Source organism: Rhinopithecus bieti, unplaced genomic scaffold, assembly GCF_001698545.2.
Source record: "Rhinopithecus bieti isolate Rb0 unplaced genomic scaffold, ASM169854v2 scaffold_15776, whole genome shotgun sequence".
NCBI classification, from domain to species: Eukaryota; Metazoa; Chordata; class Mammalia; order Primates; family Cercopithecidae; genus Rhinopithecus; species Rhinopithecus bieti.
In genome coordinates, this window is record NW_016808836.1 from 2,145,664 (window position 1) to 2,169,402 (window position 23,739).

Consider the following 23,739-nt stretch of genomic DNA (forward strand, 5'->3'; position numbering starts at 1 on the left):
GGTCAAGCCTGCAGTGAGCTGTGATCACACCACTGCACTCCAGCCTGGGTGACAGAGTGAGGCCCTACCTCAAAAGAAAAAAGAAAAAAAGCAGAGCCTGACCTCTGAAAAGACTCGAATGTGTCTACCTTGCAGGGGCTCAGGGCTGCAAAGCCACTGTGTAGAAGAGTGGGCCTGGGAGCTGCCCTTGTCAGTTCTGACTTGATTGCATGTCTCCTCCGACCTCTGTTTCTGCATCTGGAAAACTGAGATGCTAATTTCAGCCCCGATTTCCTCCTAGTGCTCTCTGACACGGTTCTGTGAACTGGCAAGGGCCTTCAAAGTCCTGGCAGAAATATTAGGAATTACAATTGCTAGGATATACCAATGGCTCACCATGTGTCAGGCACTCTTCTCAGTGAGAAGACGTTTCAGGTAGGCTTACTGTATGCCAGCATAGTTATGAATGCTTCCCACAAATTAATCCACTCAACCTTCACAATAATCCTATCAGGTGGGAATTATCCTCCCCATGACACCGATGATGAAATGAGCTCAGAAGGGTTGGGGAGCCTGCTCAAGGTCACACAACCATGGAGTGGCAGGGCTGGATTTGAACCCTGTGCTCTCACTCGCTTCCATGCAGCTCTTTACAGAGGCTGGAAACCAGAACATCAAAGTTCTGGATCCTAGCTGGGCCAGGCTGGAGAGCTGGATCCTGGAATGCTCAAGGGGACCAAAAGTAGGGGGTGGGGGAGGCTGGATGCCTCAGTTCCATAACATAAGCATGACTGCCAACCAAGACTTACACAGTGCCGGGCACCATTCTAGGAGCTTCTCGTGGATTAATTCATTTAATCCTCACAACAGCCCAAGGTGGGTGTCCTTCTGAGACCACTGTATGGGAGTGAACAGTGTGGTCTGAGGTCACAGAGCTAGAACCCACTTCTCCATCCTGCCGCTAGCCAACGCAGGTCCCTGGTAGCTGTGTCACCTCCCGCGTAGCTCTCTTGCTATCTTCTTCTCCCAGCACACACCTGCCCAGGGTTAAAGGATGCCCTGGCTCCACTCTGAGGAGGGACCAAGAACTGCTGGACTGGCTGCAGGCAGAGATGCTCAGGGCAGCCTGAGACTCAGGGGTGAGAAGAAGGAAAGACACAGGATAGTCACCTCTATAGGTGGAGGACAGAGAACAGAGGTGACTCTATCCTATGTCTTTCCTTCCTTTCACCCAGCCTGGAACCTGGTGAGCAAGGAATGCAGGGTACTAGGGGCTCAGTGACCTGGGTTCAAATCCCACCCTGGCGTCCACAGGGTCTGATAAGACCTCGGGGAAGGCAATTCTTCCTCTGAACTTCAATTTCAGACTCTGCAAAAAAAGGACACAAATACCAGATAAAACCTGAAGCACAGGGCTGGGCAGAGTATATGCTCATAGACAAAAGCCACTGCTCCAGTTTCTCCTTGACAAGAGGATCTGAGGCCAAGGTGGGCCAAGGGCTCACATCACACCTCTACCACTTCAGCTATGAGACCTCAGGGAAATCTTTATACTTCACAGTGAGTGTAATGATTCCTCATCTGTAAAATGGTATCACACTTCTAACTAGCTTGTAGCTCTCCATAAAATAGGCCTAACCACAGGTATGTTTTGAGACTTAAGTGAGGTCACATGTGCAAAAGCCCTGTCACACGCCTGGCATGGGGTGAATGCTATAAACACTGGGCATCCACTAGCTCTGGAAATGATTTGCCTCTCTGAGCTGCTGTTTTCTCATCTAAAAGGGAAAGCATAACAACAGCGCCTACTGCTCTAGAATTCAAGTATTCAGCAAGTTTATCTATAAGAAGCATTCCAAACAGCGTGTGGCCCACAGAATGCACTCAGTTACCCTCAGCCATCAATTTCATGATTACTGTTTTTACTGCCGCTGTTAGCCCCATCAGGCAAAGCCTCTAAAAGCTGGCAGGAGAGGACCAGAGGAACAAACCCCTAGTGGAGAAAAATTATACAGAGCCCCCGCTGCCTCACAGACTGTGGGACGTGGGACCTTTCTCCCCAGGAACCACAAGGCACGGAAGCCAGTCAGCTTGGAAGTCACTGCTGCAGACTAGGGGCAACCGTCTGCCCCCTCTGACCACATCACCAGCCCAGGTCTGCTGGGTCAATCAGGGACTGCAGCCAGTCCTCCGGGAACTCCAGACCCAGAGCAAAGGCTACAGGGCAAGCCAAGGTCATGATCTGGCCTAGGGAGCAGGGACACTGACCACAGACCTCTGGGGCTAGCTGCTCCCAGCACCAGTCCACAGACCACAATAAGACACCAGATCCACGGGGGATCGACTGTCCGAAGCCCTTCAGAGCAGCCTTCCTCCTTGGGCCAGGCTAGGCCAGGGGCACCCCCCTCCAAGTCCCCTTGGCCTATGCAAAGAGGAACAGCTGGGAAAACAGCTCCCGGCCTCACTGCAAGGCCAACTGTTACTGCCTTGGTGGGGAGTGTAAACATGATGTGTGACTGATCTGGTAACCGGGAGACACAAACAGCTTCGTGGCCAGCGACAGAAGAGTATGTAATGGTCTGCGTTGGTTCCTGGACCCTTCACATCCACTGCCAACCAAGGTCAGCCCATGAGTGAACTCCTGCTTCTCTGGAAAAGTAGGAGTGGATGAGGTTGAAAAGCAGCCCATTGGAGGCCCTAGTTACTCCATCCAGCCCAGGCATCTTGCTGAGCCCAAGAGGTCTCCAAATGAGAAGAGGTCCTCACAATCGTAAGATCAAGATGGCCCCAGAAAGCTTTCCCAGGGGGAAGAGGTGTTCCCCCAAACACTTCTTCCTCCCAAGTTTTAACAAGCTGGTCCAGGGGCATGGCTCCTCAAATCCAAGCCTAATCCCTCTTCCTCTTCCGAATGTGGAGCCTAAAGCTCAGACAACTTCAGTGATTTCTAACGCAGCTTTCCTCCCTTCCCTATGGAAGGAAAGAACTGTCACTGACTGGTGAAAAATCTGAGAGGGTAATGGAATCCAGAGCAGCACCTCCGTGGTCCAAGGCACCCCAGTAACCATGACGTTCCCTCCAAAGTCGTTAAGAAGTTCAATAAAGGCTGAGCTCAGTGTAAACCCCCAACCCCACACACGTCAAATACAAGAAACAGAAACCCCTCCTCACCAATCGGAATCACAGTCCTCCCAAAATACGCCCCTAAAACCCACTAGGGCCTGTCCCGCCCCGTCCCAGTCCCTTAAAGATCACAAACATCACAGTCCTCCTCTGATTTGGGCTCCCCTACGTTCTAAGCAGGGCTCCCCCAACGCCGTGGTGATACAACCCAGCCACACTTCGGGAAGCATGCTCCCCAGAAGCCTCCACCCCTGTAAATACAGCACAGCAACGGCTTCCACAGCGCCAAAAAGGTACACCCCTCTACACTTGATGCGGCTCGCCCCCTCGATAGTTTAGCCCGCGCACGCCAGGCTCGATCTGCCCGCCGCGCCCCACGGGTCCAGCCCCCCGCCCGCACACGCTGGGGCCTGCGCTCCCCGTCCCGCACACTCGCAGCGCTCCCCTCGCCGCCTCACCGCCTCAAGTGGTAACGGCCCGCCGCCACCCCCAAGCCCCCGGACCCCGCCGGCCAGGTCCACCGCCCCCGCTCGGTCACCCCCATCAGCTCCGGAAGGGGGGGCTTGCGAGGACCCGCGGTCCCCCCGGGCGGGCACGGGTGGCTACAACCCACTCCTCGCGCGGCACCGCGGGGGGCCCGACGGACGCGACCATCGCGGGGGGAGGGGCGCTCGGGGACACACGCGCTGGCGCACTCACACTGGTCACCGGCAGCCCTGCGCAGCTTCTCCGGCGGGGCTCTACCTCCCGCCCATCGCCACGCTGCGCTGGTTCCCGTTTCCTTGCTGTTTTCCTCAGTAGCGGGCTTACGCCGCAGCGCAGCGGGGCCGTCGACGCCTGTTCGGAGCGCCGAGCGCGCGAGAGCAGGCCTCACGAGCGTTGCGGTCTCTCCCCCTGTCCCCTCCCCCAGCCCTTACACCGCCGCCGCGTCTCTCCCACCCTGGCAAGACAGACGAAGAACATTCTACCACTCAGTCTTCAGGAAGTGACGTACAAAGAGCCGAAGACGAACTCTGAGAGAGCAAGAGCGCAAGCGCAGGGCAGAGAAGGAGGCGGGCTCACAGCAGGGCGCCTGCGCACATTAGACAACTTTGGGCCTGTGTGGGTTAGAGATGGGCCTCGCTAATTCGTGGGGCGGAAAGCCGAGGAGGGGTTACGCAGGCGCAGTAGGACTCCGAAGCCTGCTTTCCCTAGGGACTCACCGCAGCGATTATTTCCCGGCAGCCTCTAGTCCGTATTTACATACGCTTTGATCTTGTTTTACTTCGTTCTGTGTTCTTAAAGGAATCCGGAGCGGGAGTTAGTTAGGAGGGGTTTCCTTTTCAGTGTGCTCGTCATGGTTGAGCTCAGGCTCTGAAGCCACACAACCCGAGATTTGAATTTCCTCCTTTCTGGTGACTGTGGGCAGAAGGCTTGGCCGTTTTCTGTGCCTCAGTATCCACATCTGCTAAATGGAAACAATCATCCCTGTGTCGCTGGCTTTTGAACTATTTTAATGTAAACAAAACGGTTTTTACAAATTAGTTCATGACTGCAAAATATTAATGCCACCTGCTCTCATAGTACATATTCCAGTAAATCTGGGATATAACATTTTATAATGCAACTTGGGCCCATAAAGGCCTTAAAATCACCCTGCGGCCGGGCGCGGTGGCTCACCCCTGTAATCCTAGCACTTGGGGAGGCCAAGGCGGGCGGATCACGAGGTCAGGAGTGCGAGACCAGCCTGGCCAACATAGTGAAACCCCGTCTCTACTCAAAATACAAAAAAAAAAAAAAAAATAGCCCGGCGTGGCGGTGCCTGTAATCCCAGCTACTTGGGAGGCTGAGGCCGGAGAACTGCGTGAACCCGGGAGGCGAAGGTTTCAGTGAGCCCAGATTGTGCCATTGCACTCCAGCCCACGCGACAGTGCAAGACTCCGTCTCAAAAAAAGAAAAAAAAAATCACCCTGCAAGAAAAGAGCTTTGCACAGATCCTGATCCGTATATTAGCTAGTTGTACTGGACAGCTGTGAGGCATCTGGCTCCCAGCCCCTCCTCTCTCGTAGGGGATTGTGCTGCCTCCTGAATTTGGGTTCTAGTATGCCATATAGCTTGGCAATTGTATGCATTGGTAAGTGAGAAAAATGCCTGGCTGAGAGTTGAATCCTGGGTCAATCCCACCTCAGTCTGTGGGAGTGTTTTGGGCAAATCCTGCTGAAGGCTGGGCTTTCGTTTTCCGAGAAGTAAACCTAATGCTGGAACGAGCCCTATCTTAATTGGTTTCTAGCTTAGAACTTGCTGCTCAGTATTCCTAATTCACAGTCTTCCCCATCAGTCGGTGTTAATAACTCTGACCAATGCCCCCCGCCCCCCTTCACAGCCCTAACCATTTTCATCTATTACTGTCTGGTGACAGGTCTGTTTAGTGAGAACTGCACAGGAAACCCAATAAAGGAAGAGACCAAGACTGTCTCAGACATCAGTGTGTATCCAACATTGCCCAGAATGGGCTCTTGCAGAATGTCTGTTTCAACAATTCGTCCTTCTGCCCTAATCTAGACTCAAGGTTACTGTGACCAACCCTCTTCTCTCCTGTCAGCTGAACAGCTGAACAGGCCATTCCCCTACATCTAAAGTCTCCCCTGGGCCAACTTGAATCCTAGCCCCTCCTAGGGCACTTAATTATGACACACTGAGATCTCACTGAAACCACCCATGTGCTTGTGTATAAAGTCCTTGCAGCACTGGTAGTCAAGGGCAATGGCTTTTCTCTCTCTCTTTTTTTGTTTTTTTTTTTTTTTGAGACGGAGTCTCACTCTGTCTCCAGGCTGGAGTGCAGTGGCAAGATCTCAGCTCACTGCAACCTCCGCCTCCCAGGTTCAAGCAATTCTCCTGCCTCAGCCTCCCGAGTAGCTGGGATTACAGAAATGCGCCACCACGCCAAGCTAATTTTTTTGTATTTTTAGTAGAGACGGGGTTTCACCATGTTGGCCAGGATGGTCTCCATCTCTTGACCTCGTGATCCACCTGCCTCAGCCTCCCAAAGTGCTGGGATTACAGACGTGAGCCACCGCGCCCGGCTCTTTGTGCGTTTGGTTTTGGTTTTTTGTTGTTTTTTTGAGACAGGGTTTCACTCCCTCTGTCACCGAGCTTGAAATGCAGTGGCACGATCTCAGCTCACTGCAACTGACACCTCCCATGCTCAAGCCATCTCCCACTTCAGCCTCCCAAGTACTGGGACCACAGATGTGCGCCACTATGCCCAGCTAATTGTTTTGTATTTTTGGTTGAGACGAGGTTTCACCATGTTGCCCAGACTGGTCGCAAACACCTGAACTGAGGCGATCCACCCACCTCAGCCTCCCAAAGAGCTGGGATTAGACATGTGAGCCACCACACTTGGCCTAATATTCTTTTTTTTTTTTTTTTTTTTTTTTTGACACAGTCTCGCTCTGTTGCCCAAGCCGGAGTGCAGTGGTGCCATCTACCATCTCGGCTCACTGCAACCTCCGCCTCCCAGGTTCAAGCAATTCTCCTGCCTCAGCCTCCTCAGTAGAGGGATTACAGGAATGCGCCACCACGCCAAGCTAATTTTTTTGTATTTTTAGTAGAGACGGGGTTTCACCATGTTGGCCAGGATGGTCTCCATCTCTTGACCTCGTGATTCACCTGCCTCAGCCTCCCAAAGCCACACCTGGATGATTTTTGTATTTTTATTTTTTATTTATTTATTTTTGAGACTGAGTTTCATTCTTGAACCACCACGCCTGGCAATTTTTGAATTTTTAGTAGAGACGCGGTTTCACCATGTTGGCCAGGCTGGTCTCGAACTCCTGACCTGAAATGATCTGCCCACCTCAGCCTCTCAAAGTGCTGGGATTACAGGCGTGAGTCAGCGCGCCCGGCCCTTAATATTCTATTTATTTCAATTCTGCAACCCGCTGAACTGATTTTCTGGTTGTGCCTTGTAGTTTGTAAAACATTAGTCTAGGGGGGTAAACAACCCCCTAGCGTTGTTTGATGAGTAGGAGATGAGTAGGCCCAGGTTCTAATCATAACTTTTCTGTGTCCTTGTCAAAGTCACTTCACTTCTCTGCTCTTTTTTTTTTTTTTTTTTTTTTTTTTTTTTTTTTTTTGAGATGGAGTCTTGCTTCTGTCACGCAGGCAGGAGTGCAGTGGCACAATCTCGGCTCACTGCAACCTCCACCTCCAGGATTCAAGCGATTCTCCTTCCTCAGCCTCCCAAGTGGCTGGGATTACAGGCACCCGCCACCATCCCTGGCTAACTTTTGTATTTTTAGTAGAGACGGAGTTTCGCCACGTTGGCCAGGCTGGTTTTGAACTCCTGATCTCAGATGATCCACCTGCTTCGGCCTCCCAAAGTGCTAGGATTACAGGCATGAGTCACCAAGCCCAGCCTCTTTTTTCTTTATTATTTTATTATTATGTTGAGACAGAGTCTCACTCTGCCTCCCAGGCTGGAATGCAGTGGTGTGAATACATCTCACTGCAGCCTTGACCTCCTGGGCTCAAGCAATCCTCCCACCACAGACTCCAGAGTAGTTGGGACCACAAACGCACACCACTACACCCAGCTAAATTTTTTTTTTTTCTTTTTTTGAGATGGAGTTTTGCCCTTGTTGCCCAGGCTGGAGTGCAATGACGTGATCTCAGCTCACTGCATCCTCCACCTCCACCTCCTGGACTCAAGCTGTTCTCTTGCCTCAGTCTTCTGAGTAGCTGGGATTACAGGCATGGGCCACCATGCCCGGCTAATTTTGTATTTTTAGTAGAGATGGGGTTTCTCCATGTTGGTCAGCTGGTCTCGAACTCCCGAACTCAAGTGATCCACCCTCCTCGGCCTCCCAAAATCCTGGGATTACAGGCGTGAGCCACTGCACCCGGCCTGCCCAGCTAAATTTTAAATTTTTTAGAGATAGAGGGGGTCTCACCATCTTGCCCAGGCTGGTCTGGAACTCCTGGCCTCAAGCAGTCCTCCTGCCTCAGCCTCCCAAAGTGCTGGGATTACAGGCATGAGCCACCTGTTCGATCAATAAGATTGAACACATTTATCAATCTGCTTCCAACAGATGGCTTCCAATCCCACGTGGAAAAGCCAAAGGCCTCACTGTGGTCTTCATGGCTGTATATGATCTGTCCCTGCCTGTTTCTCTAACTTCATCGCAAACTACTCTTGTCCCTGGCCCATGTTCCAGACACACATACCTCCTCTCTGCCCCTTCAAAAAGATGAGCCTCGGGGCATTTGGGAACTTGCTGTCTCCTCTGGCTGGACTCTTCATGTCTCTGATCCTGATCTTGGCATGACTGGTTCCTTCTTTCTTCTCTTTCACAACTCTGTTCAAATCTCACCTTTGGGCGCAGTGGCTCATGCCCATAATCCCAGCACTTTGGGAGGCCAAGGCGGGCGGGTCACCTGAGGTCAGGAGTTCCAGACCAGCCCGGCCAACATGGTGAAACCCTGTCTCTACAAAAAAATACAAAAATTAGCTAGGCATGATGGTGGGTGCCTGTAATCCCAGATACTTGGAGGCTGAGGTGGGAGAATCACTTCAACCTGGGAGGCAGAGGTTGCACTGAGCTGAAATGGTACCACTGCATTCCAGCCTGGGCGACAGAGCAAGACTGTTTCAAAAAAAAAACATACAAACAAAACACCCAAATCTCACCTCCTAAGTGCTTTCCTTGGCCACTCCGAGTCTAAAAGGGCCATGCTGTCACCATCTTTGTAAGCATATTTGAATCCTCTACCTAGAACTTAACACTAAAAGATATTTTTGTTGTTTATTTTGTGTCCTCCCCCAAGCCAGAATATACATTTGCTCATGAGGACAAGGACTCTTGGGTACCAATGTATTTCCAGCCCATGGAAGAATGCCTGTGAAAAAGTTCGAACATACCACCCCTATATATGCCCATTTGATATGCTGATTACTTCAAACGGAGGGAACTCAGGGAAACAGTAAATGCAGAGACTTTCTCTGACCTTCCCTTATCTGCCTGTACATGGATCCTCCAAAAGGAACTCCATTGTCATGAATTCCCTCTCCAGGAATCTTCTCAATCAGGGAAGATAAGCTCAGATCACAGGAGAAGAGACTGGAGGTTGACATGATGCCCAGACTGTCACCTGTTCTTCTGGGAAAACTTTTCTTAACTAAGAGACAATATGCGTAACAACTTTTATTCGCCATACACTTCATCCCTGCACCCTCCCATAACTTATGTCACCACCACCTCCCAGAAGCCCCAAGCCCCTCTTCTTTTCTGCAGGTCAGGATGCTATATAATAAGCTTCAATCCTCTGACCCTTCTTTGAATCTCACATTTTGTGGAACTCTCACGTGTATGTATGTAATTTTTTTTTTTTTTTTTTTTTTTTGAGATGGAGTCTCACTCTGTTGCCCAAGCTGAAGTGCAGTGGCGTGATCTCGGTTCACTACAACCTCCGCTTCCCAGGTTCAAGCAATTCTCCCACCTCAGCCTCCCAAGTAGCTGGGATTACAGGCGCCCGCCACACCACCATCCCTGGCCAATTTTTATACTTTTAGTAGAGATGGGGTTTCGCCATTTTGGCCAGGGTGGTCTCGAACTCCTGACCTCAAGAGATCCGCCCACCTCAGCCTCCCAAAGGGCTGGGATTACAGGCATGAGCCACCATGCCTGGCAATGTTTTGCTACTCTTTTTTGATTTTTGTTTTCTGAGACAGAGTCTCGCTCTGTCGCCCAGGCTAGAGTGCAATGACGCGATCTTGGCTCACTGTAACCTCCGCTTCCTGGGTTCAAGTGATTCTCCTGCCTCAGCCTCCTGAGTAGCTGGGATTACAGGCAAACGCCACCATACCAGGCTAATTTTTATATTTTTAGTAGAGACGGGGTTTCACCATGTTGGCCAGGCTGGTCTTGAACTCTTGACCTCATGATCTGCCCGCCTTGGCCTCACAAAGTCCTGGGATTACAGGTGTGAGCCACCACGCTCGACCTTTTGCTACTGTTACTCTGCCTTATATCGGTTTAATGTGTAAGCCAGCCAAAGAATTTAGAAGGGTAGCGGGAGGGGCCTGGGCACAGCTGGCTCATGCCTATAATCCCAGCATTTTAGCGAGGTGGGTGATCACGAGGTCAGGAGATCGAAGACCCATCCTGGCTAAACATGGGTGAAACCCCATCTCTACTAAAAATACAAAAGCTTAGCCAGATGGCTGGCAGATGCCTGTAGGTCCCAGCTACTCAGAGGAGGCTTGAGACAGGCGAGGAATGGCAGTGAACCCGGTAGGGTTGCGAGCTTGCCAGTGGGAGCCGAGATCGCCACCACTGCACTCTCAGGCCTGCCCGAGGCGACAGCAGGCGGAGGGACTCCGTTCTCAAAAAAAAAAAAAAAAAAATTCGCAATGCCACAGGCCTGTAATTCCATCTATTTAGGAGGGTGAGGCAGGAGAATCGCTTGAACCTGTGAGGCAGAGGTTGCAGTGAGCCAAGATCGTGCCACTGCACTACAGCCTGGGCGACAGAGCGAGACTCTGTCTCAAAAAAAAAACCAGGTATCGGGAAGCCATTTTTCACAACCTTCCAGTTTCTGGTGCCCAACGTGGGGCATCTCTCACTTTTTACGCTGAGACTGCTTCAGCAGCAGGCTCCTGGCATGCCTGACCAAACACTGGCCATAGCTAAGGTTTCCTACCACATTAGCCCCCCAGATCTCTGCCTGTAGAGCCCAGCGGAAGCAAGATAGGAAAGGGTCTCTTTGTCTTTTTCCCTTTTCTAAGTTTGGATTAGCAGGAGAAAATGTGTACAAATTAGTTCTTGTATAATAACTCTGGCTTTTTGTTTGGTTATTTTTTTTGGTGGTGGGGGGTGGTATTCTTGTTTTCTGATTCCTCTCCTCCCAGAGATGGTCATTGTTTTCCTACGTCTGTGTCTTTTGTGTCGTGTCATACAGAAGAGAATCATAGGACAAGAACACAAGCCTCAAAGACTGGTGAGTTCACACTTCTCAGCAGACCAACGTCTGTTGAGACTAATTTTGCTATGGGTCCCCAAGACAAAAACCAGATGAGGTGCTCCTTGGGTCTTGTTTTATGTCCTGAGAGTTTGGCTTTTCCATCCGTGAGAACACTCTGGCCTCTGCCAGCTGAGGGTGCAAGTGTTGGCTTGTGTCGGCCAGCCAGTCAAATAGGCTGGAAGCCCACAATGCGGAGTGACAAGTGGCATTCTCTTTGTCCACTCGTGCCAGCTCTCAAGAGAGTTTGGTCCCAATAGCCATCCCAGTCCGCAAGGGCTTTGTTGTCTCAACCTTTAATTGACAGTACTAGGAAAGTTGAATCCCAGTAGTGCTTGCTTGGTGTCACAGATTAGTGGGTCAGTGAGTGTCGTGGGAGACTGGAGACACCATTTACACAAACACTATCCTTAATGCCTGTGGCAACAAAGGTCTTTGCTTTCTTTTTTTTTTTTTTTTTTGAGTTGGAGTCTCACCCTGTCGCCCAGGCTGGAGTGCAGTGGCTTGATCTCGCCTCACTGCAACTTCCACCTCCTGGGTTCAAATGATTCTCCTGCCTCAGCCTCCCGAGTAGCTGGGATTATAGGTGCCCACCACCACACCCAGCTAATTTTTGTATTTTTAGTAGAGACAGGGTTTTACCATGTTGGCCAGGCTGGTCTTGAACTCCTGACCTTGTGATCCACCTGCCTCAGCCTCCCAAAGTGCTGGGATTAGCCACTGTGCTTGGCCTAAACAGCTGTCTTATCGGTACCTATGGAAAAGATCAAGAGGAAAAGAGGACAGAAAAGGGTATAACAGCTAGTCATAGAGACTCCTCTAGCAAGATTAAAAGCAGAAATCAGATTACTTTTTTTTTTTGAGACAGAGTCTCGCTCTGTCACCCAGGCTGGAGTATAATAGCGTGATCTCAGCTCACTGCAACCTCCATCTCCCAGGTTCAAGCGATTCTCCCTGCCTCAGCCTCCTGAGTGACTGACATTACAGGCACCCACCACCATACCCGGATAATTTTTGTATTTTTAGTCGAGACAAGGTTTCACCATGTTGGTCAGGCTGGTCTCGAACTCCTGACCTCAGGTGATCCGCCCGCCTCGGCCTCCCAAAGTGCTGGGATTACATGCATGAGCCACCGTACCTGGCCCAGATTACTTATTTATGTATTTATTTATTGAGACAAGAGTCTCACTGTGTCACCCAGGCTGGAGTGCAGCGTCGCAATCACCACTCACTGCAGCCTCTGCCTCCTGCGCTCAAGTGATCCTCCCACCTCAACCTCCCAAGTAGCTGGGTCTACAGGCATGTGCCACCACTCCTGGCTAATTTTTTTAGTTTTGTAGAGACAGGGTCTTGCCATGCTGCCCAGGCTGCTCTTAAACTCCTGGTCTCAAGTGATCCTCCTGCCCTGGCCTCCCAAAGTGCTGGGATGACAGGCATGAACCACCATGCCTGGCCCACTCGTGTAAATTAAATATAGTCACATGTCACTTAATGATGAGAATATGTTCTGAGAAATTCCTTCATTAGGCAATTTTGTCATTCTGTGAACATCAGAGAGTATATTTATGCAAAGTTAGATCACATAGCCTACTACATACCTAGGCTGTAAGTTATAGTCTATTGCTATAAACTTGTACCGCATGTTATTGTACTGAATACCGAAGGCAATTGTAACACAATGCTGTTTGCTTGTTTTTATTTTTTTGAGACCAAGTCTTGCTCTGTCACCCATGCTGGAGTGAGTGGCACCATCTTGGCTCACTGCAACCTCTGCCTCCTGGATTCAAGCAATTCTCCTGCCTCAGCCTCCCAAGTAGCTGGGATTACAGGTGCACACCACCATGCCTGGCTAATTTGTTGTATTTTTGGTAGAGATGGGGTTTCGCCATGTTGACCAGGCTGGTCTTGAACTCCTGACCTCAAGCAATCTGCCCGCCTCGGCCTCCCAAAATGCTGGGATTACAGGCATGAGCCATCATGCCTGGCCAAGTGTTTATATTAAACATAGAAAAGGTACAATAAAAGAAAAATGTGGGCCGGGCACGGTGGCTCACACCTGTAATCCCAGCACTTTGGGAGGCTGAGACAGGTGGATCACCTGATGTTAGGAGTTCAAGACCAGCCTGATCAACATGGTGAAACCCCATCTCTAATAAAAATACAAAAATTAGCTGGGCGTGGTGGCGGGCATCTGTAATCCCAGCTACTTGGGAGGCTGAGGCAAGATCATTGCTCGAACCTAGGAGGCAGAGGTTGCAGTGAGCTGAGATCGCACCATTGCACTCCAGCCTGGACAACAGAGCGAGACCCTATCTCAAAAAAAAAAAAAAGATAAAAGGGGTGCACTTGTAGAGGGCATTTCCATTACAACGTTATGGGACCACCATCATCTATGTGGTGCATCGTTCATTAAACATCGTTATGCAGCGGATGACTATATGCCTAAAACTACTAGAAATATAGGAAGTAATCCAAATGCTTTTCAAGTTCACATGACTTGGGTACATCTTTGGTAAATAAAACTAGTTTAATATTGTTGGTTTAATGAAAAACAGCTCTGTGTTCTGATTTACAAAAAAAAAAAAAAAAAAAATTAAAAACAAAACCCAAAAAACCCTATACATGTATTTCATGTTATGGTCCTTGCTTAAGTGATGGCTGCCTGACATGCATTTGATGTAAAAATGGTGAATAGCAGGGACAGGCACAGTGGCTCATGCCTGTAATCCCAGCACTTTGGGAGGCCAAGGTGGGCAGATTACTTGAAGTCAGGAGTACAGGACCAGCCTGGCCAACAGAGTGAAACCCAGTCTCTACTAAAAATACAAAAAAATTAGCCAGGCGCGGTGGCTCACGGCTGTAATCCCAACACTTTGGGAGGCCAAGGTGAGTGGATCACGAGGTCAGGAGTTCAAGATCAGCCTGGCCAAGATGGTGAAAACCCGTCTTTACTAAAAATACAAAAATTAGCTGGGCGTAGTGGCAGGCACCTGTAATCCCAGCTACTCTGGAGGCTGAGGCAGAGAACTGCTTGAACCCGGGAGGCGGAGGCTGCAGTAAGGTGAGATTGCGCCACTGCACTCCAGCCTGGGCAACAGAGGGCGACTCCATCTCAAAACAAAAACACAAAAAAATTAGCCTGGTGTGGTGGCGGGCACCTGTGGTCCCAGCTACTCAGAAGGCTGAGGCAGGAGAATTGCTTGAACCTGAGAGGTGGAGGTTGCAGTGAGCAGAGATCGCACCACTGCATTCCGGGTCGAGTGACACAGCGTGACTCCATCTCAAAAAAAAAAAAAAAAATTAGTTGGGTTTGGTGGTGCACATCTGTAATCCCAGCAACTCAGGAGGCTAAGGCAGGAGAATGGCTTGAACTCAGAGGCAGAGGTCGCAGTGAGCCAAGATCCTGTCACTACATTCCAGCTTGGGTGACAGAGTGAGACAATGTCTCAAAAAAAAAAAAAAAAAAAAGGTGAGTAAGGAAATGACTTGGGAGAGCTGACTTTGTCTAATGTCTCATGAAACTTCCATGACTAATCTAAGCATAATTGTTAAGAACATGTGAAATAAATAAATGTAAATAGGACCGAAGTTTATAAATGAAATTTTCAACAACAACTGTGCTTTATGCTTGAACCTGGGAGGCAGAGGTTGCAGTGAGCTGAGATCATGCCATTGCACTCCAGCCTGGGCAATAAGAGTGAAACACTGTTTCAGAAAAAAAAAAGCAAGAAAAAATGATTGTGGTTTATAAATATCTCTTTAAAAAGGTTTCCCAACCTCCTGGGTAACTATACCCTTGGACGGCAGATATTCATTAAATATCCAGGTCATTTCCAAATAAAACAAAATACTGAAGCATTTATTGCTGAACACAGGCACAAGTTTATTTACCTTTGGCTTCTTAAAATTTATAGAAAGAAATAATATATTAGGGTCCATAGGTAAACACGTCCTGTTTCATACTGAAAAACCATTCTGCGCAAAAACACGTTTCTAGAAATTATGTGTCTTCATAAAATGTTAGCACATGACAGTTCAAAATCGCTTACTTCCTAGGTTTTCACTGTAGAGTTGCTAAAACTCTAATATATAATTAAAACTACTATAAGTGATTCTGTATGCAAAGTGTACAAGGAAAGTAAGATGTTATGAGGTATGAAGATGTGGGGGGCGTTTGTTGAGGAAAAATGACTTTGTCGAGTTTAGAAGTTATTGCAGAATGAAGGAAGGAAGAAAAGATATAGGTAAAACTGAATGCATATAAAAGTTGGAAAGAGAGAATCTTTTGTGGTCAAACTGACCAAAATTGGGTGAATTTATTATGTCTTAAAAATGACCCTTAATATCAAGGGTACACTGATGCAAAACTAGAATTTGGTATTATATTTTAAAATGCAAGATTTTCTTGTAGTATTGATAAGAAAGAGTGATTTTCTTTTTCACCTTTTAAGTAATCTGCCTTAAAAAACCTGTCTTATCAAAGTAATTTTCCCAGCACTTTGGGAGGCCGAGGCGGGCGGATCACAAGGTCAGGAGATCAAGACCATCCCGGCTAACATGGTGAAACCCCGTCTCTACTAAAAATACAAAAAAAATTAGCCGGGCGTGGTGGCAGACGCCTGTAGTCCCAGATACTCAGGAGCCTGAGGCAGGAGAATGGCATGAACCCATGAGGCGGAGCTTGTAGTGAGCCGAGATCATGCCACTGCACTCCAGCCTGGGCAAAAGAGCGAGACTCTGTCTCCAAAAAAAAAAAAGAGAGCTAATATATATATTTTTTACAACTATGTAACTTTCTCTATTTGCCTTTGAAGCCTTTTAATAATTACCCTGGTGATTATGAAATTAATATTAATAAATATTAAATGCTCATTAAATATTTAAATAAAATATTAAATGATTATAAAATGAACAGTTGATTAAATAGGATCTCAGATCACTATATCATTCAATAATTACTCTGGTAACCAGACTAATTATTAGTGACCTAAATTAATAGTTACCTGAGATCCTACGTAATCAAATGTTTTCCTTTTTTCTTAATTTCAAAAAATATGGAAGGGCTAATGAATTTGCGAGTTATCCTTGCACAGGGGCCATGCTAATCTTCTCTGTATCGTTCCAACTTTAGTATATGTGCTGCCAAAGCAAGCACTAATCAAGTGTTTTAAGACTTTACATTTTTTACAAACTTCCTAAAATCAAATTCTAAATTCAGTCTTTTGACCTTGAATTAACTTTGGAATTTGCCAGTTGAGCCCTGGAAAGCTCAAAAGATGTGTTTCTCACCTTGAAAAAGAGAGACATTAGCCAGGCACAGTGGCTCATGCCTGTAATCCCAGCACTTTGGGAGGTCGAGGCTGGTGGATCATGAAGTCAGGAGTTGAAGACCAGCCTGGCCAACATGGCAAAACCCCGTCTCTACTAAAAATACAAAAAAAAAAAAAAAAATTAGTCAGGCATGGTGGCAGGAGCCTATAATCCCAGCTACTCGGGAGGCTGAGGCAGGAGAATCGCTTGAACCTGGGGGGTGGAGGTTGCAGAGAGCCGAGATCACACCATTGCATCCCAGCCTGGGTGACAGAGCGAAACTCCATCTCAAAAAAGAGAGACATTAGACTAATTAGGCTTATTTGAAATGTTAAATTAAATGGGAAACATTGTCAAATAACAACTGATACTAAACGTTAAGTTATATTTATGAACCCAGGGTAGGAGGTGATGAGGGTGATAAAAAACCATCTTTTAAATAAGTTTATGGCCAAGTGCGATGGCTCATGCTTGTAATCCCAGCATTTTGGGAGGGCGAGGCGGAGGGATCATGAAGTCAGGAGTTCGAGACCAGCCTAGCCAACACGGTGAAACCCCATCTCTACTAAAAATACAAAAATTAGCTGGGCGTGGTGGCGGGCACCTGTAATCCCAGCTACTTGGGAGCCTGAGGCAGGAGAATCACTTGAACCTGGGAGGCGGAGGTTGCGGTGAGCCGAGATCGCGCCACTGCACTCCAGCCTGGGCAAACACAGCTAGACACCATCTCAAGAAAAAAAATAAGTTATATTTCTGGATATGTTACTGATATGAATGTTCTAAAAATTATGAGATTCCTAGAAATCTAATGTTATGTCATATTTTTGTTACTATGTTAACATGATTTTTGCCACAGAAATAACCAGGTTTCCTTGTCAATTGCTGGTCATATAATGAACTCTCATCAGATTTTTAAACCATGGCCATTCTGTCTTGCTCATCGATAGTGTTTTGTTACTTCTCTAAAAGCATCTGCAATCAGCTATTGCCCCAAATTGCTTCAAGATGACTCTGACAAGTAGTCTGGAATAGAAGGTCCTGATAAACTTAAGATTTTAACACTGGACTGGGTAAGAATTTCCAGAACTGTAGTGGAAAAACTGGACTCAGAAAACTGCTGACTTGGCTAGGTGTGGTGGCTCACACCTGTAATACCAGTACTTTGGGAGGCCCAGACAAGCAGATCATTTGAGGCCAGGAGTTTGAGACCAGCCTGGCCAACCTAGAGAAACTGTGTCTCTACTAAACACACACACACACACACACCCAAAAATTAGTTGGATGTGGTGGTGCACACCTGTAATCCCAGCTACTCCAGAGGCTGAGGCACAAGAATCACTTGAACCCAGGAGGTGGAGGTTACACTGAGCTGAGGCACTCTAGCCTCAGTAACAGTGAGACTCTGTCTCAGAAAAAAAAAAAAAAAATCCTGCTAACTCAACATCAAGAATAATAAGAATTACATGGGACTGAGCTGATGGATTGTAACTTTTTTTTTTTTTTTTTTTTTTTGAGACGGAGTCTCGCTCTGTCGCCCGGGCTGGAGTGCAGTGGCCGGATCTCAGCTCACTGCAAGCTCCGCCTCCCGGGTTTACGCCATTCTCCTGCCTCAGCCTCCGGAGTAGCTGGGACTACAGGCGCCCGCCACCTCGCCCGGCTAGTTTTTTAGTATTTTTTTTTAGTAGAGACGGGGTTTCACCATGTTAGCCAGGATGGTCTCGATCTCCTGACCTCGTGATCCACCCGTCTCGGCCTCCCAAAGTGCTGGGATTACAGGCTTGAGCCACCGCGCCTGGCCTGTAACTTTTTTTTAATACCTACAGTATTATAGTGCCATAGGCATAGTTTGATGGCAAGTACCTGGCTCCATAACCTTGAGAGGCTTTTATTATTTATTTATTTATTTTTGAGACAGAGTCTCACTCTGTCGCCCAGGCTGGAGTGCAGTGGCGCAATCTCGGCTCTCTGCAACCTCCACCTCCCAGGTTCAAATGATTCTCCTGCCTCAGCCTCCCGAGTAGCTGGGATTACAGGCACCCACCACCATGCCTGGCTAATGTTTGTATTTTTCGTAGAGACGGGGTTTTGCCATGTTGGTCAGGCTGGTTTCGAACTCCTGACCTCATGATCCGCCCGCCTTCCAAAGTGCTGGGATTGAAGGCGTAAGCCACCGCGCCTGGCCTGAGAGGCTTTGCCTGGCCAACACAGAGAAACCCCATCTGTACTAAAAATACAAAAATTACCCGGGCATGGTGGTGCATGCCTGTAGTCCCAGCTACTCAGGAGGCTGAGGCAGGAGAATCACTTGAACCTGGGAGGCGGAGGTTGCAGTGAGTCGAAATCACTCTACTACACTCCACCCTGGGTGACAGAGCAAGACTCTGTCTAGGAAAAAAAGAAAAAAAAAAAGGTCCAATCTGGGCCAGGCACAGTGGCTCATGCCTGTAATCCCAGCACTTTGGAAGGCCGAGGCAGGCGGATCACTTGAGGTCAGGAGTTGGAAAACAGCCTGGTCAACGTGGAGAAACCCCGTCTCTACGAAAAATACAAAACATTAGCCGGGCAGGTAGTGGGCCCCTGTAATCCCAGCTACTCAGGAGGCTGAGGCAGGAGAATCGCTTGAACCCAGGAGACAGAGGTTGCAGTGAGCCAAGAATGCACCACTGCACTCCAGCCTAGGCGACAGAGCAAGACTCTGTCTCCAAAAAAAAAAAAGAAAAAAGAAAAGAACCTTTACGATCAATCATTATTCTTACTGCTCTTACATAAACAATCAGGCCAAGTTTAATAAGAGACGAACCTTATTTTGCAACAAATTGATCTTTTTTTTTCTTGAAACAGGGTCTTCTGCTCTATCACCCAGGCTGGAGTACAGTGGTAGGAGCACCGTTCACTGCAGCCTCCACCTCCCAGGCTCAGATGATCCTTCTGAGGTCAGCCTCCTGAGTAGTCGGGACTACTGGCATGCGCCAACACGTCTAATTTTTTTGTATTTCGTGTGCCACCACGTCTGATTTTTTTGTATTTTTTGTAGAGATGGGGTTTTGCCACATTGCCCAGGCTGGGCTCCTGGACTAAAGCAATCTGCTCCTGCCTCGGCTCCCAAAGTGCTGGGATTACAGGCATGAGCCACCACTCCTGGCAACAAACTGATCTCATTGTGATTGTGTTTAGCAGAAATGGGGGTGACTGTACAGAGAAAAATTATGTTTCAGAAGAAAACTATAGTGTATCCATTATTAGATTCTAGTTCATTGTTTTGGAGGGTTTGTTATTTACCTGGAAACTTGAGTGGATCCTGAATTCTTCCAGTTTCCTCAAATGTCTGGCTATGACTCTCCAAACTAACATTTCCAGTTTTTCTCCCTTCTGACTTGGAGTTACTGAAATTAAGACTTCCTTTCCTGAAGCCCTGCAAGCTAAAACTAGAAGACTTGATAGAAACTTCAGATAAATCACTCACAAACACTTAGGTATAGACTACCTTCATACCTACCGATATACAAACTAATCAGAAAGTTCACTGGGTTCACACCTGTAATCCCAGCATTTTGGGAAGCCGGGGTGGGAAGACCACCTGAGGTCAGGAGTTCGAGACCAGCCTGGGCAACATGGCGAAATCTCATACAAAAATTAGACGGGCGGGGTGGCGGGCACCTGTAATCCCAGCTACTTGGGAGGCTAAGGTAGGAGAATCGCTTGAACCCAGGAGGCGGAGGCTGCAGTGAGCCAAGAGTGTGCCACTGCACTCCAGCCTGGGCAACAAGAGCAAAACTCCATCTAAAAAAACAAAAAAGGCCAGGCGCAGTGGCTCACACTTGTAATCCCAGCACTTTGGGAGGCCAAGGCAGGCGGATCACGAGGTCAGGAGATCGAGACCATCCTGGCTAACACGGTGAAACCCCATCTCTACTAAAAATACAAAAAATTAGTCGGGCATGGTGGCAGGCACCTGTAGTCCCAGCTACTCGGGAGGTTGAGGCAGGAGAATGGTGTGAACCCAGGAGGTGGAGCTTGCAGTGAGCCGAGATTGTGCCACTGCACTCCAACCTGGGCGACAGAGCGAGACTCCATCTGAAAATAAATAAATAAATAAAAATGGAAATACAAAATACAAAAAAATTAGCCAGGTGTGGTGGTGCATGCCTGTAGTCCCAGCTACTCAGGAGATTGAGGCAGGAGAATCACTTGAACCAAAGAGGTGGAGGTTGCAGTGAGCTGAGATCGTGCCACTGACTCCAGCCTGGGCAACAGAGTGAGACTCTGTCTAAAAACAAAATAATAAAAAGTTCACTGGAACCCCTGATGCAAATTGCAACCAGGAAAATCTGTGTCAAATTGTCACTGCCTGCTCCTACTCCAGCTGAAGATGCTTTGAGCCCAACATCTAGAAATCATCGCAATTGGCTGCCCTCCAGGCTCAGAAACTAGTTTACAGACTGCTCCAAACATTAACCTTATTCTTTTGTTTCCTCTTATTAAATACCTGTTTGCTTGTGCCATGCAGAGGACTGACCATGATGGGAGCCCCCCTGCCACACCACCTCCTGGAATGAGACAGAACTGATTAATCGGACTGACCTAGTCCCAGGTATCAAACTATTCAAACACTAATCTGATTTTTCCCTCATCCACCACCAACTCAACTTTTAGCGTGTGGAACTTCTAGAGAAGTTTCAGATAGGAGAAATGAAGAAGTTCGAGAAATGCCATCCCAAAATACACCCCTTTGATATACTGATTACTTCAAACAGAGGGAACCTAGGGAGCAGCAAGGGCAGAGAGGACTTTCTCTGACCTTCCCTTATCTGCCTAAACATGGATCCTCCAAAAGGAACTCCAATGTCATGAATCCCCTCCCCAGGAATCTTCTCAAACAGGGAAGATGAGCTCAGATCACAGGAGATGAGACTGGAGGTTGGCACCACGCCCAAATCTACTCTTCTGGGACAACTTTTCTTAACTAAGAGACTTATAATCTGCTTAACAAGACAACTTTTATTCACCATAGATTTCCTCCCTGCACCCTCCCATAATTTAGGTCACCACCACCTCCCAGAAGCTGCAAGCTCCTCTTCTTTTCTGTAGCTCAGTATGCTATATGAGCTTCAATCATCTGGCCCTTCTTTGCATCTCATATATTGTGGGGCTCCTGTGCATACTTACATAATTAAAGTGAGTTTTTTCTCCTGTTAATCTGCCTTATGTCAATTTAATATGTAGCCCAAAGAACCTAGAAGGGTAGAAGGAAGCCATTTTTTGCTCCCCTACACCAGGCACATAGTTGGGACTTGGGGATCAAAAAATATTTGTTAACCAAATGTGGTTTTGATTAGGAAGGTTAAATCTCTGTATTAGACTGATTTTTATTCCAGGTCTGAACTTGTCTATTTACCAAGTTGGCCAGGCACAGTGGCTCATGCCTGTCATCCCAGCACTTTGGAAAGCTGAGGCTTCACTTGAGGCCAGGAGTTCGAGACCAGCCAGCTACTAAAAATACAAAAAATTGCCAGGCACGGTGGCTCAAGCCTGTAATCCCAGCACTTTGGGAGGCCGAGACAGGCGGATCACGAGGTCAGGAGATCAAGACCATCCTGGCTAACACAGTGAAACTCCGTCTCTACTAAAAATACAAAAACTAGCCGGGCGAGGTGGCGGGCACCTGTTAGTCCCAGCTACTCCGGAGGCTGAGGCAGGAGAAGGGTGTAAACCCGGGAGGCGGAGCTTGCAGTGAGCTGAGATCTGGCCACTGCACTCCAGTCCGGGTGACAGAGCGAGACTCCACCTCAAAAAAAAAAAAAACAAAAACAAAAAATTAGGCCAGGCGCAGTGGTTCACGCCTGTAATCCTAGCACTTTGGGAGGCCGAGGACAGCGGATCACCTGAGGTCAGGAGTTCGAGACCAGCCTGGCCAAAGTGGCGAAACCCCATCTCTACTAAAAACACAAAAATTAACTGGGCGTAGTGGTGGGCACCGGTAATCCCAGCTAATCAGGAGGCTGAGGGAGGAGAATCACTTGAACCTGGGAGGCAGAGGTTGCAGTGAGCCAAGATCGTGCCACTGTACTCTAGCCTGGGCAAGACAGTCAGACTCTGTCTCAAAAAACAAAGGTAGATTTGAAATAGCAAAATCCTCTCACGTTATTAGGAAAAACTGAAATAATATTAACACCACCTGATCTTTTTTTAGGTCATCAAGAGCAGAAATATTTCACAGCTGCCCAGTGGATTTATAAACTCTATTCACACTTGCCACAAGATGGCGCCACATGAACTGGCCACCCGTGCAGAAACCCAGCTATGTCTTGCAAGCATCAAGTCTTCCTGGAGCAATCTGGGGGACCATTCTATTTTAACATTCACTGTCTAAAAGGAAGCTCTTACACGACACCTAAATGCAACATGTTAAGTTACCAGGGTGTCTCGGAAAAGATAAATAAATAAACGCAACGTGTGATCCTGAATTGGATTCCAAATCAGAAGAAAAAACAGCAATAAGGAACGTTATTGGGACAATTGATGAAATTGGAATGTGAATTGTGCATTAGATAAAAGTATCATGTCCATGTTAAATTTCTTGATTTACCTATCTGGCTAAGTTTTGTATTTTTGTAGAGACAGGGTTTTGCCATGTTGCCCAGGGTGGTATTGAACTCCTGAGCTCAAACAATCCACCTGCCTCTGTCTCCCAAAGCACTGGGATTACAGGAAATTTCGGAGATAAAATTAGTATCAACACTGTATGCCAGGTACTGTTTTAAGCCTTTCACACTAATCGACTCATTTAATCCCCACAACCATTCTATGGGATAGGTGCTATTATTACTCTCGTCTTGGTTTTTTTTTTGTTTGTTTGTTTGTTTTGAGACAGTGTCTCGCTCTATCACCCTGGCTGGAGTGCAGTGATGCGATTTTGGCTCACTGCAACCTCCACCTCCCAGGTTCAAGCAATTCTTGTGCCTCAGCCCTCCACCCCCGCTGGCCCCGTAGCTGGGATTACAGTCACCCACGACCACGCCCAGCTAATTATTACTCTCAGTGAAGAGGAAACTGAAGAGAGGTTGAGTAAATTGTGGATCAGAGCTGTAAGATCAAGCTCTTCATAACAACACACAATCAAGAAGGTCTAAGGATCACCAGGATATGCTCTACTGATAATTTAGGACAAAGTACTCTGTAAAATGTCCAGAGGGAGGAAAGGCAACTTTATGTATTTATTTTTTATTTTGAGACGGAGTCTCGCTCTGTCGCCAGGCTGGAGTGCAGTGGCGCAATCTCGGCTCACAGCAACCTCTGCCTCCCAGGTTCAAGCAATTCTCCTGCCTCAGC

At 47.9% G+C, this 23,739-nt stretch overlaps 1 long non-coding RNA gene across 1 annotated transcript; it reads left to right on the forward strand.

The window, feature by feature from the left end:
- Position 1: 1 nt before the first annotated feature.
- Positions 2 to 23,296, forward strand: LOC108539071 (uncharacterized). Its single transcript, XR_001888270.1, has 3 exons — positions 2 to 3,392; positions 20,918 to 21,001; positions 22,601 to 23,296. It is a non-coding gene; the product is annotated as an uncharacterized LOC108539071 (long non-coding RNA).
- Positions 23,297 to 23,739: the final 443 nt, after the last annotated feature.